The following is a 14612-nucleotide window of genomic DNA, read 5'->3' as shown; positions in this document are numbered from 1 at the left end:
AAGCCGACCAAATTCCAACAGGAAATAATCCAAATAGTTGGTCCTTGGAGGAGGACAAAAAAGGAACACTGGCTGTGCCTGCAAGCTGAAATTTATAGAGGGGGGTCCTATACCATTGGAGAGGAGGCGGGGTTAACCCACACGTAGGCTGCCATGGAGACTGCCAGGAAAGAAGAACGCACAGAAAAAAAAAATCATAACATCTCAGGTATGATAAAGTTTGAAACAAAAAATCATAAATTATAATATAATAAAAAATTATAAATAAGTTAAAGTATGTATGTATACATATATATATATATACACTGTATACATATATATATATATATACTGTATACACATATACATATATATATATATATATATATATATACTGTATATATATATATATATATATATATATATATATATATACGTATATATATATATATACATATATATATATATATATACATATACACATATATACGTATATATGTATACATATATACGTGTGTGTATATATTTATATATAAAGTACAGTAAAACTGCAGGAAAGGGCACTGGGGGGCAAACTAATGTGACTATATTTTATTTTGAATGGTATCAGTGTGTTTGGTGTGTTTACATTTGAATTTGCCGCCGGTTCCATTCCCCTGCGAACCTCACGTCGCAGGAGACGGAAGCCGGGGCTCACAGAGGATCGGGAGAAAGATCCGCCGCCACACACCGCCGGGATACATCGCTGGATCCCGGTGACAAGGTAAGTAACCCCTCTACCAGGATCCAGTGATCTTCCTAGCGGTACGCCGAGTGTGGCTCGGGGTTACCGCTTTTGGCACTGAAATGGCGCTGCTCTAACTGAACAGGAGAAGGTGCTAAGGGGGGGGGGGGATTTGTACTGGGAGGGGGGAGAAGGAGGCACGGGTTTGAGATGGGGGAGGATTTTTGCTGAGAGCCAGGATTTATGTTGGGAGGGGGGAGATGGGAGAGGATTTGTGCTGAGAGGGGTTTTTTGCTGGGAGAGGGAGGATTTGTGTTGAGAGGGGGAATTTATGCTGAGAGGGGGAGATGGAGGAGGGTTTTTGCTGAGAGGGAGGATTTTTGCTGGGACAGGGGGATGGGGAGCATTTGTGCTGAGAGGGGGGATTTATGCTGGGAGGGGGTAATGGGGGAGGATATGTGCTAAGAGGGGGAGATAGGAGAGAATTTGTGCTGAGAGGGGGATTTGTACTGGAAACGATTATATAAGGGTCAGGATTTGTGCTGGAAGGCGGAATTTTTGCTGGTAAGGGGGAGATGGAGGGGGGGGGGGTCTGTGCTAAGATGGGGGATTGGGGGTAAGAGAATTTGTGAATGGAGAGGTTTTGGGGGAATAATGTTGTAAGGGTGATATGAGGAGTGAGGATTTATGCTGAGAGAGGGGATCTGTGCTAGAGGGGTGTATATAGGGGTTAGGAATCTCGAAAGCACTGGATGACCTTGTCCCGGCGCATTGCCGCACTCTATAAACTGCCAGGGCGGAGCTGTGAAGAGAGAAAGCTGGATGCCGAGTCCGACGTGAGGACTGGATTGGAAGCTGCTCCAGCCTGGTCTGATGCGGCGACTGTGGTGGCCGGGAACGGCAGACTCGTGGGTACTTGGTGACCCTGTTGAGTGGAGTAGCACACACACATGTTTCTTTGATAAGAGAGCCCCCATGAGCTAGCCCAGATGTATAGAGTGGCAGTGGGAGTACCTGGGTCTTGGCCCACCTATACACCTGGGCTGGGAGGGGTCTCTCTTACCAAAGAAACATGTGTGCCACTCCACTCTGCAGGGCCAGGACCCAGGTACTCCCTCAGCTTCTTTAGCAAGGCAGTGGTCGTCTTGGAGGTGTGTTTGGGGTCGTTATCATGTTGGAATACTGTCTTGCGTCCCAGTCTCTGAAGGGAGGGGATCATGCTCTGCTTCAGTATGTCACAATACATGTTTGCATTCATGGTTCCCTCAATGAACTGTAGCTCCCCAGTGCCGGCAGCACTCATGCAGCTCCAAACCACGACACTCCCACCACCATGCCTGACTGTAGGCAAGACACACTTGTCTTTGTACTCCTCACCTGGTTGCCGCCACACACGCTTGACACCATCTGAACCAAATAACTTTATCTTGGTCTTATCAGAGCACAGGACAAGGTTCCAGTAATCCATGTCCTTAGTCTGCTTGTCTTCAGCAAACTGTTTGTGGGCTTTCTTGTGCATCATCTTTAGAAGAGTCTTTCTTCTGGGACGACAGCCATGCAGACCAATTTGATGCAGTGTGAGGCGTATGGTCTGAGCACTGACAGGCTGACCCCTCCACTTCTTCAACCTCTGCAGCAATGCTGGCAGTACTCATATGTCTATTTCCCAAAGACAACCTCCGGATATGACACTGAGCAGGTGCACTCAACTTCCTTGGTCGACCATGGGGAGGCCTGTTCTGAGAGGAACCTGTACTGTGCCACTCAGACCAAACCGCTGTATAGTCTTAGCCACTGTGCTGCAGCTCAGTTTCAGGGTCTTGGCAATCTTCCTATAGCCTAGGCCATCTTAAGGTAGAGCAACAATTCTTTTTTTCAGATCCTCAGAGAGTTCTTTGTCATGAGGTATGAACTTCCAGTGACCGGTATGAGAGTGAGAGTGATAACACCAAATTTAACACACCTGTTCCCCATTCACACCTGAGACCTTGTAACACTAACGAGTCACATGACCCCGGGGAGGGAAAATGGCTAATTGGGCCCAATTTGGACATTTTCACTTAGAGGTGTACTCACTTTTGTTGCCACCGACTAAGACATTAATGGCTTTATGTAGAATTATTTTGAGGGGACAGCAAATTTACACTGTTATACAAGCTGTACACTCACTACTTTATAATGTAGTAGCAAAGTGCAATTTCTTCAGTTTTGTCACATGAAAAGATATAATAAAATATTTACAAAAATGTGAGGGATGTACTCACTTTTGTGAGATACTGTATGTCATCTTTGAAACAGCATCCCAGTCTAGGAAGTAGAAGCTGACCACGGATGATACCTGATGGTGCCATCATTCTACAGAAAAAAGCAGATAAGGGTATTGTCAGGGGGTATTGGGATCTTTGTGAAAGGATATACATACCTGGTAGTATTACATCTACACATAAAGGCCTGGCTAGCATGCATGTTCTTAGCTAAATATATCTAATGCTGAGTCCACTTTGCCCAAAGTTACATTTTTTTGTCCAACTAGAGCAGGGTTTCTCAACCAGGTTTCCGTGGAACTCTAGGGTTCCTCCTGAGGTTGCTAGGGGTTCCTTGAGCAATGGGCAATTTCTGCCTCTCAGGTAAGTTCCCAATGACACCATTGTTCCTTTTAGCTATCTGTAAGGGGGTAATTCTTCCCAATGATGACAAGAGTAAGGAGCATTCTCCCCACTAATGTGTCATGAGTTGTAGATTTTACATTTTTAGCAGGGGTTCCCCGAGACCAAAAATTTATTTCAAGGGTTCCTCTGTGTTGAAAAGGTTGAGAAAGGCTAAACTAGAGAATAACTTTAAAAAATATTCCCTCCATTTAGAAAAAAAACCCTACAAATGTAGAAAATGGTGGTTATTTATCATGGAGAACAGCGATTCTCAGCAACTTCCCCGGTCGTCCAGGACAATATTAGTCTTAGGCTTCCGTGAAAAAAAAAATAATTGCTTTCAAGAATCTTATTTGAGAAGAATGTAAACTGTTTAGCACTTGGCAGGCCCAACAAAAACAATCTCTAGTTTTCATATTTAGCTTTTCATCCGAACTAAAGCGGAGCTCTCCGAGGAATAAGAATCAGCGCAATTCTTGTGGAAAGGATTGCTGAGAAATTTAATAGCGTTTCCCCGAAATCCCACTCAATTAACATTGCAGAGAACGCAGTGTATAATGCTGCATGACCAATCAAATTACAGCACTGCTCAGTTTGGAGTTGGCATGGCAGTAAAATATGATGCAGGCTTTTGAAGTGTCCATTTTGCTTGTCTATGAAGATGTGGGTTACTAGCAGAGGTATGGCCATTTATTGAAAGATAAAAATAAAGAAGAAAAACAAATAAATCGGATTTACTAAAGGAAATAAATAAGATCAGGGATAAAGGACTTTGGCACGCTTGCACTGTGGGCTAGCTTGTACATGCAGATGTCTGCGGACATAGTAACTGCAATTCCTGAAATTATTAATGTTCAATTCATACAGTCCAGACATAGTTTTTCCATAGCTCCCAACTCTCCCAACTCTCCCTGATTTTGAGGGACTGTCCCTCATTTGGAACAAAGCCCCTCTGTCCCTCGTTCCTTCTCATTTGTCCCTCATTTTGGTCTGATATGTACAGTTGTATAAAAAATGCACTATTTATCTATCAAAAAGTGTTTCCCACTGCTAAACCTTTCGTCCAATTTCTAAATTGCTGCATTTATAAATTTCAAAAGCCCAAAGTAATAGTAGTGGGTAAAAAGCACTTCACGGTCCTTTTTTTTTGTATAATTCTCTTTTAAGGTAAGCGTGACAGGGGTGTGCCCTATGCCTACATAAACTATATTGTCAAAAGTATTGGGAAGTCTGCCTTTATACGCACATGAACTTTAATAGCATCCCAGTCTTAGTCCGTGGGGTTCAATATTGAGTTGGCCCACCCTTTGCAGCTAAAACAGCTTCAACTCCTCTGGGAAAGCTGTCTACGCGGTTTAGGAGTGTGTCTATGGGAATGTTTGTCCATTCTTCTAGAAGTATATTTGTGAGGTCAGGCACTGATTTTGGACGAGAAGGCCTGGGTCGCAGTCTCTGGTCTAATTCATCCCAAAGGTATTCTATCAGGTTGAGGTCAGGACTCTGTGCAGGCCAGTCAAGTCCTTTTCCTCAAACTTGCTCATACATGTCTTTATGGACCTTGCTTTGTCCATTGGTGTGCAGTCATGTTGGAACAGGAAGGGGCCAACCCCAAAATGTTTCCACGAAGTTGGGAGCATGAAATTGTCCAAAATATCTTGGTTTGCTGACGCCTTAAGTCTCCATTCACACTAGTACGACTTGTCAGGCGACTTGGTCAGCCTGACAAGTCACGCACCGTTGCGGTCCATTGACTGCTACAGGATCCGTTCTAATAGGAGCGACACAAGTCACTCCGTCTTAGAAAAAAGGTCCTGTACTACTTCGGGGCGACCTGGAGCGACTTGCATAGACATTCATTTTATGAAGTCCGTGCAAGTCGTGCCGAAGTCGTGCTGCACGCGACTTCACAGGTCGCCCCCGAAGTCGTGCCGCTTCAGTGTGAACCGGCACTAAGAGTTCCCTTCATTGGAATGAAGGGGCCAAGCCCAACCCGATTCAAAGTGGAGTTCCACCCTAAATTTATACTTACCTCCATCTTCTCGCTCCGGGTCACCTGAAAAACAAATGGATAATTGCAATTTTTTTTTTTTTTTTTTTTTTTACTTACCTCGTATAGAAGAAAATATACTTACCTTACTTCCTTCTTCCTCCCCTCGGCGGCCACGGCGATTCGTCACTTCCTGGCTTTGCAATGATTCCTGGGAGCTGAACGTCATCGCTCCCAGGAATCAATGTGCCTGCGCCGGCCTCGACGTCAGTTCCGGTGTGCGCGCGTCATTCCCTTCTAAACAGCTTCTGGGCATGCCCAGAAGCTGTGGAGGGATGACGCGCGCGCATCGGAAGTGACGGCGGGGCCGGTGCAGTGCATCGTGGGACCGAAGAAGACGGAAGAGGATGCAGAAGAGGATCGCGCTGGCTTCAAGCTGCCACCTGAGATGGCAGTGCTGGACAATACTTTTTCAAGGTAAGTATTTCTCCTAAAAGGTAAGTGCAACCCGGGACAGATCAGAGGCTAGCCATTGTGGAATGTACTAGCCCTGACTGTCCCGGGGGTATTTTTATTAAAAAAAGTATTCCCAGGGTGGAACTCCGCTTTAACTTTTTAAAGCAATGATTACAAAAAAAAAAAAAAAGAAACAATGTTTCCTATATATAGACAGTCAGGCAATTAGCATTTTTAGTAGCAGAGGTCAGCAATGCCAACCTAAGTGTTTCAATCACAGTGCATTTTTAATCTAATGCTCGTTTTTTTTTTTTTTTTCTTTGAACTTGGTCTTTGCTTCAATCCAAGCAATTCCCGCCATGCTATATGGCTGCTTTTTAAGAAATCCCAAGACTCCCATTTTCTGAGGCTACAGCCATTAATCCAATTTAGCCTTTTTCAACCTTTTTAACATGGAGCAGCCCTTGAAATAACTTTCAGATCTCAATGAGCCCCTGCTACTATTATATCCTAAACTCACAAGACAGTAGTGCGAACAGAAAGCTATAGATATAAGAATAGGTAAAAAAAACTTAGGAATGTGTTAAATTGAAAGTATTTTACACCCAAAGGATGTTTTTATGTAAAAACATTATTTTCAGTAATAATATTGAACTGAAATTAATAAAAATAATATCAATAATAATGACCACAAAAAAACACACAGACTGTGAAAACTGCAGTGCTTTCTTCCTGGTGGTCAGTAATAAAGTCCCCCCTTACATTGGTGGTCAGTGATAAAGCATCCCCTTACAATGGTGGTCAGTGATAAAGTATCCCCTTACATTGGTTGTCAGTGATAAAGTATCCCCTTACATTGGTGGTCAGTGATAAAGTGTCCCCTTACAATGGTGGTCAGTGATAAAGTGTCCCCTTACATTGGTGGTCAGTGATAAAGTGTCCCCTTACAATGGTGGTCAGTGATAAAGTGTCCCCTTACAATGGTGGTCAGTGATAAAGTGTCCCCTTACATTGGTGATCAGTGATAAAGTGTCCCCTTACAATGGTGGTCAGTGATAAAGTGTCCCCTTACAATGGTGGTCAGTGATAAACTCCTGCCTAACAATGGTGGTCAGTGATAAAGCATCCCCTTACGTTGGTGGTCAGTGATAAAGTGTCCCCTTACATTGGTGGTCAGTGATAAACTCCCGCCTTACCATGGTGGTCAGTGATAAAGCATCCCCTTACGTTGGTGGTCAGTGATAAAGTGTCCTCTTACATTGGTGGTCAGTGATAAAGTGTTCCCTTACATTGATGATCAGTGATAAAGTGTCCCCTTACAATGGAGGTCAGTGATAAAGTTCCCCCCATACAATGGTGGTCACTGATAAAGTGTCCCCTTACATTGGTGGTCAGTGATAAAGTGTCCCCTTACATTGGAGGTTAGTGATAAAGTGTCTCCTTACATTGTTGGTCAGTGATAAAGTGTCCCCTTACATTGAGGGTCAGTGATAAAGTGTCCCCTTACAATGGAGGTCAGCGATAAAGTTCCCCCCTTACAATGGTGGTCACTGATAAAGTGTCTCCTTACATTGGTGGTCAGTGATAAAGTGTCCCCTTACAATGGTGGTCACTGATAAAGTGTCCCCTTACAATGGAGGGCAGTGATAAAGTCCCCCTTACAATGGTGGTCACTCATAAAGTGTCCCCTTACAATGGTGATCAGTGATAACATTCCCCCTTACAATGGTGGTCAGTGATAAAGTCCACCCGTACAATAGTGGTCAGTGATAACATTCCCCCTTACAATGGTGGTCTGTGGTAAAGTCCCCCCTCACAATGGTGGTCAGTGATAAAGTCCTCCCTTATAATGGTGGTCACTGATAAAGTGTCCCTTTACAATAGTGATCAGTGGTAAAGTGCCCCCCCCCCTTAAAATAGTGGTCTGTGATAAAGTGTCAACTTACAATGGGGGTCAGTGATAGAGTACCTCCTTGACAATGGTGGTCAGTGATAAATTTCCCCCCTAAAATGGTGGTCACTGATAAAGTGTCCCCTTACAATGGCGATCAGTGATAACATTCCCCCTTACAATGGTGGTCAGTGATAAAGTCCACCCGTACAATAGTGGTCAGTGATAACATTCCCCCTTACAATGGTGGTCTGTGGTAAAGTCCCCCCTCACAATGGTGGTCAGTGAAAAAAAGTCCCCCCTTACAATGGTGGTCAGTAATAAAGTGACCCCTTACAATGGTGGTCAGTGAAGTGCCCATTTACACTACTAGTCAATGCAGTGCTTCTAACATTGATATAGACTTTGGTACCCCCCTTACATGTGTTTAGTGGAGAAGGACCCCATTAGATTGGTGGTCAGTGCGAGAAGGCTCCCCTTACCGTAACAATTATTTCAGGTAGTAAGCATTCTGCCCCTGAAAAGCAATTTATGGGAATTCTTTTGATGCCTTTTTTTTTTTTTTTTTTTTTAATTGGGGGTGGAGGTTTTTACATTGCGGGACCACAACATAGCTGTTTTGCAGTTGTGGTGTGGCTCCATTGATCCCAGTCGGTGAGTTTGTCAGGTGGTGTCACCTGTCAAACTCTGCAACCCAAGTTTAAAATGCCACAGCCCCAAAGCAAAGCATAATGGCCAGGGCATATATACAGCCTTATTGGACTGTAATGCTAGGATTTAGGTGGGCAGCCATGAGGTTGCAGTATAACCACAGCTCAGTAAACTGTTTTTAGCTCCCCCTGAATGAAAAGCTCTAATGGTCATAGAGAAGATTTTCCCTTATATTTGTGGTCAATGACAATAACACCCCCTTACAGAGAGCTGAAAAGGTTGTTGGTGTCAATGGGAAATGATCTGAAAGAAAAGATTTGCTCACTGCTAAAGGCATTCCTAGCATTCATTGGAAGAACCCTGGTTGAGAAAAGGTGATGTTGGAGTGCAGAGGCATAACTAGAACCTTCAGGGCCCTGGTACAAGAAACCATGAAGGGCCCCCCTGACCTCTGGCCTCGGCCCTTCCCTCTAAGCCCAGAGCCCTTCCCACTGGTCCCAGGATCCTTTACGGTCCTGCAGCGGATCACTTTCACATGTTGCACAGCGAACCCACTTCCTGCAGTCTTGGGCCCCACCATGGTGGTGGAAGGCTAGGGCCCATTCGCAAGTGTGACCTTTGCAAACCTGGCAGTTCCACCAATGGTGTCAGTGTGGACTGTGAATAGTGTCAGTCAGTAGAGCAGTTGACGTGGTCAGTAGAGCAGTGGACATGGTCAGTAGAGCAGTGAACATGGTCAGTATGGCAGTGGACATGGTCAGTAAGGCAGTGGACATGGCCAGTATGGATGTAGACGTAGTCAGTAGAGCAGAGAACATGGTCAGTATGACAGTGGACGTGGTTAGTATGGCAGGAAGCCTGGTCAGAAGAGCAGTGGACATGGTCAGTAAGGCAGTAGACGGGGTCAGTATGGCAGTAAACATAGTCAGTAGAGCAGAGAACATGGTCAGTATGGCAGTGGACGTGGTCAGTATGGCAGTAGAGGTGGTCAGAAGAGCAGTGGACATGGTCAGTAAGGCAGTTGACATGGTCAGTAAGGCAGTGGACGTGGTCAGTAAGGCAGTAGATGTGGTCAGTAAGGCAGTGGACGTGGTCAGTATGACAGGAGACATGGTCAGTAGGGTAGTGGACATGCTCAGTAGGGCTGTGGACATGGTTAGTATGGTAGTTGTCAGGGCCGGCATTTTTACATTTTTGGTATTTTGGTTTTTTTTTTAATATTTTTTACCATTTTATTTTATTTTACAATTTATTTCTACAATTTTATTTTTTAATGTGTTTACAGTGTTTTAGGAGCCCTGTTGGGGGGGCTTTGCTGAGATATCAGTGGGAGAGGGGAGGGTAGATGCTGCTAGCGCTGCAGGGGAGGTGGGGACAAGGGAACACACAGGAAACAAGTAACCAGGATATAGAACCAATACGCACTGGGCAGTGTATTCCTTTACACTCTGCTGTGGCAGAGATTATGGTTGTGTCTTACCAGGCAGGAGCGGCCTTGGGGCAGGGAACATTTCTCCTACAGTGCCCAGTGGCAGGAACAGCTTTGAAGCAAGAAGTGGGACCCAAACCGGCAGTCAGGGTGTGGAGCTGGGAGGCGGTCCTAGGTACAGATGACTGCTTGTCACGACTTGTCAACATCGTGGATACAGCTAGCACTGGGGTATATAGGAGGTCCGGTGGGACGACATATAGTAGAACCAATTCCACTCCTGCAGCTACTGAAAGCCCTGCAGGATCCAGGAGGAGAATATAGAGGATCGGTTCTCCTATATGCTGCCCCACCTACACACCCTGGTGCTTGCTATATCCATGAAGTGACAAGCAGTCATCCGTACCTAGGACCGCCCCCTGACTCCGACACAGGTGTAGACAAACATGACAGGGGAGCTACACGGCCCCCTAGAGCATGGGGCCGGGTCACAGTAGCGACCCTTGCAACCCCTATAATTACGCCCCTGTTGGAGTGTAAATTCTGTGTGACCTTTTCAAACTTCTCCGACTCCCATCTTCACTTCTGCTCTCTTATGGTATCTTTTATCTTACTGTGAAGTTTTCCATACAGGCTCTGAGGGCTCTCTGGAGTTTGCTGTTTCTGGTGAGCCAGGGCAAAAGATGACACTGGAACTGGTGTGACGATAGCTCTCTTAACCATACACTTTACTGGTCGATCTTAGTAACGTGTACACAGAAGGGAGAATAGTTTATGAAAGTTAATGTGGCACACCACCATGCTGCATCTACAGGGGGCTTCTCTGTGCCATGCTGTTGTTCCTGGAAATATCCATGAAATTCAATTGTTACATTAAAGTGTTACTAAACCCACAACAGTAAAAGCAGTGTGTATATGCAGTAAAGCATGCTTGTTATACTTACTGTGGAACCTAAGGGGTTAATCCTCCACATTGTGTAAAAAAACCTGTTTGATCCTGTCTTCTCTGATCCTCCCTTTGTCCCCAAAACATCAAAGATAGAGTTAGTGGAGCCAGTCTGCACATGCTCAGTTTGGTGTGTAATGCTAGAGAGCTTTTTTTCTTGGGAGAGTGCATGTGATCAGAACTGGGCCAATCATGGGTCCTGCATCCTTATAGGACAATCAGGGGAGAAGGAAAACTCCTCCTACAAGCTTTATCTGGGCACTGATAGAAGTCACAAGACTGCTATATACTGCTGATGAGAAAATATATTTATTAGTTTATATGTACTAAAATAATAGCATTTCCATGTTCGGTGTACTGTGGGGACACCAGATATAGTGAATGCAGGGTCCTGGGTTTAGTAACACTTTGAGCAGCTCTTTCCTCGTGGGAATAGCAGTATATACCATAGTTGTGTTCCATTTGGTTTCATTTGCCCTATATACACCCTATAGAAGTGATAAATAAATAAAATGGCAGTCAATGTTTCTAGAAAAGTTTGCCAGCACAATGCAATTCATGGTGGAGAATGAAGCCTTGGTCTGTACACTATACACTAAGTCTCAGATATAAAGTTATACAGGGCCAGCATATAAACAACCAGGGAGAGGCTGCCCATACTTCAAGCCACTGCAGATCAGATGGCAGCTTAGTAGGAGTCAGCGGAAGTGATGGAGCCACACCTAGTACATCACTGTGTAGTGATTTTGTTTTTTCTGCATGCGGGAGGAGGGGGTGGCAGGCGGTGTTGGCAAATCACTGTTCCTTCTAAACTGAAAAACTTACAGTACAGACATTTCATTGATGCTGAATCTGTAAAGCCAGATATAGTGTTTCTAAAGCAATCAAAAATGCTCCCATTGGATCCTAGGAGACCAGTGAAAAAGCATAGGCCTATATTTATCAGAAGCAGTACAAGAAAAGAGGCTGTTTGTGATAAGGAGGCTCACACCTTGAAATACATAGAGAGGGAATGGCTGGCCTGCTCAGAGCTTCCATTCTTCATCCAGAAATTGCTGTAGTGCACCCATCCAGCCCAGTTCTATGGTCAGTAATCTGGAGGTCTGGGAACACCAGCTTGTGATACAAAAGAAGAATTCACACAAACACCAATGCAGCCTCCTTGCTGTCTCTTATGTTTTGAGTCCATGTATAAAAGTTTCAGTACTAAGAACTTTCTCACAGTCATACCTGCTTGAAAATCTGAATTAGCAATACAGAAAAAAATGAGAGAGAAGATTAATAACCCACCACCTTACGTAAGAAGCTCTCTGAAATGTGGCTCCCCCTTCACGGTAAAACATGGTGTCTCCATCCATTGGTATTAGTGGAAGCAATAATGCCCCATCATTGGTATAAGTGGAAGAAAAAGTGCTCCATCATTGGTATCAGTGGGAGGAATAGTGCCCCATCATTGGTATCAGTGGGAGGAATAGTGCCCCATCATTGGTATCAGTGGGAGGAATAGTGCCCCATCATTGGTATCAGTGGGAGGAATAGTGCCCCATCATTGGTATAAGTTGAAGGAAAAGTACTCCATCATTGGTATCAGTGGGAGGAATAGTGCTCCATCATTGGCATTAGTGGGAGGAAAAGTGCTCCATCATTGGTATCAGTGGGAGGAATAGTGCCCCATCATTGGTATAAGTGGAAGGAAAAGTGCTCCATCATTGGTATTAGTGGGAGGAAGAGTGCCCCATCATTGGTATAAGTGGAAGGAATAGTGCTCCATCATTGGTATCAGTGGGAGGAATAGTGCCCCATCATTGGTATAAGTGGAAGGAATAGTGCTCCATCATTGGTATCAGTGGGAGGAATAGTGCTCCATCATTGGTATTAGTGGAAGGAAAAGTGCTCCATCATTGGTATCAGTGGGAGGAATAGTGCCCTATCATTGGTATCAGTGGGAGGAATAGTGCTCCATCATTGGTATCAGTGGGAGGAATAGTGCTCCATCATTGGTATTAGTGGAAGGAAAAGTGCTCCATCATTGGTGTCAGTGAAAGGAATAGTGCCCTATCATTGGTATAAGTTGAAGGAATAGTGCCCCATCATTGGTATCAGTGGGAGGAATGGTGCTCCATCATTGGTATCAGTGGGAGGAATAGTGCTCCATCATTGGTATCAGTGGGAGGAATGGTGCTCCATCATTGGTATCAGTGGGAGGAATAGTGCTCCGCCATTGGTATCAGTAGGAGGAATAATGCCACATCATTGGTATCAGTGGGAGGAATGGTGCTCCATCATTGGTATCAGTGGGAGGAATAGTGCTCCATCATTGGTATCAGTGGGAGGAATAATGCCACATCATTGGTATCAGTGAGAGGAATGGTGCTCCATTATTGGTATCAGTGGGAGGAATAGTGCTCCATCATTGGTATCAGTGGGAGGAATAGTGCTCCGCCATTGGTATTAGTGGAAGTAAAAGTGCTCCATCATTGGTATCAAGTGAAGGAATAGTGCTCCATCATTGGTATTAGTGGGAGGAATAGTGCTCCATCATTGGTATTAGTGGGAGGAATAGTGCTCCATCATTGGTATTAGTGGGAAGAAAAGTGCTCCATCATTGGTGTCAGTGAAAGGAATAGTACCCTATCATTGGTATCAAGTGAAGGAATAGTGCTCCATCATTGGTATCAGTGGGAGGAATAGTGTCCAAAGGCCTGGATAAAGTCAACTAAAGGAGACCCCTGCTCTAGAGTATTACACAGAATTTGTGAGCTGGTTAATTTTGGCACAGCTGTGGTGTTCCCTGGATAGCATTCATTGATTGGTTTCACATGTCGCCTATACTTTAAATGTTAAGAGGTTGAATAAAATTAATGGATGGAGTAGAAAACTGTTTTCCATCTCGGTACTTTGCAGAAAAGTCAAACATTGAACAGAGTGATCCTTATTACTGCAGCGATGGTGAAGGTTCCTACATAAGGTCATCCCTCTGTAAAAATATATGAGATTCCATTCAGGGAGACTGTTAGCAGATGATGAATATAGGAGGTAAAGAGGTAATACATACTCACAATGATGGGTTTATAGGCCCCAACCTCGGATTGCCTGTGTACAAAGATATAGTCACCAAAGGGCCCCTATGCAAGACCACTTTTTGGGCCATCCATTCTACTACTGTAAAATGATGTATTCAGTTTGTATTAGTTTACCACAAGATAAAAGTGATCCATGTCAAAGAGTACTTGACAGTGGGAAGGGTCCAATCTAATGCTCATCTAGTATAAATTGACCCCTAAATTCTAAAGGGCCACTGTGCATTAGCTAATCTGAAGAAATGGTATGTCAGGCCCTGAGTGGGTACCATGTATTCTCCACAAAAGCCATCACATCACTGCCAATACCTACCAGCTTTTACTGCACCTTTCATTTCAGGCCAGGTCCCCCCACCCCATCTAGTATGTAGAAAGACATCTCTCAGAAAAGAAGGGGAGAGATTGTGGAATGCATGTATGTGCAACTGCATTGCTGATGATGGTCAGTGAATAGAGATAAAAAGGCTAAGGAGGAATTCCAAAAAGTAGAAAATAAGACAAGTCCAGAAATCAAGAAAAAATCTGACCTTGCAGTACCTCCCTACACTGCAAGGGTTAAATGTTCATTGTTTTTAGGGGGTTTAAAAAAGGAGTAATATTTACCTTATTCTACACTCCAACAGGGTCCCTCCAGTGTGACAGTCAGTCATTGGGGGCACTCAGGGGCAGACTGGCAACTTATGGCCCAGGGGGCAAGTAAAAACCAGAGGTGCAGTTACTCAGCCCCCCTCCCGTTTTCCCTCACACCCCTCCCACTCTCCCAATCCTCCTCCTGACCCCCATTCCAAGCTGAAGCCCTGCTCCAGATAATCTCTACTTAA

This window comes from Pelophylax lessonae (assembly GCF_965119305.1).
Source record: "Pelophylax lessonae genome assembly, chromosome: 7".
In the NCBI taxonomy this organism is placed as follows: Eukaryota; Metazoa; Chordata; class Amphibia; order Anura; family Ranidae; genus Pelophylax; species Pelophylax lessonae.
Note: the sequence above shows the minus strand (reverse complement) of the source record.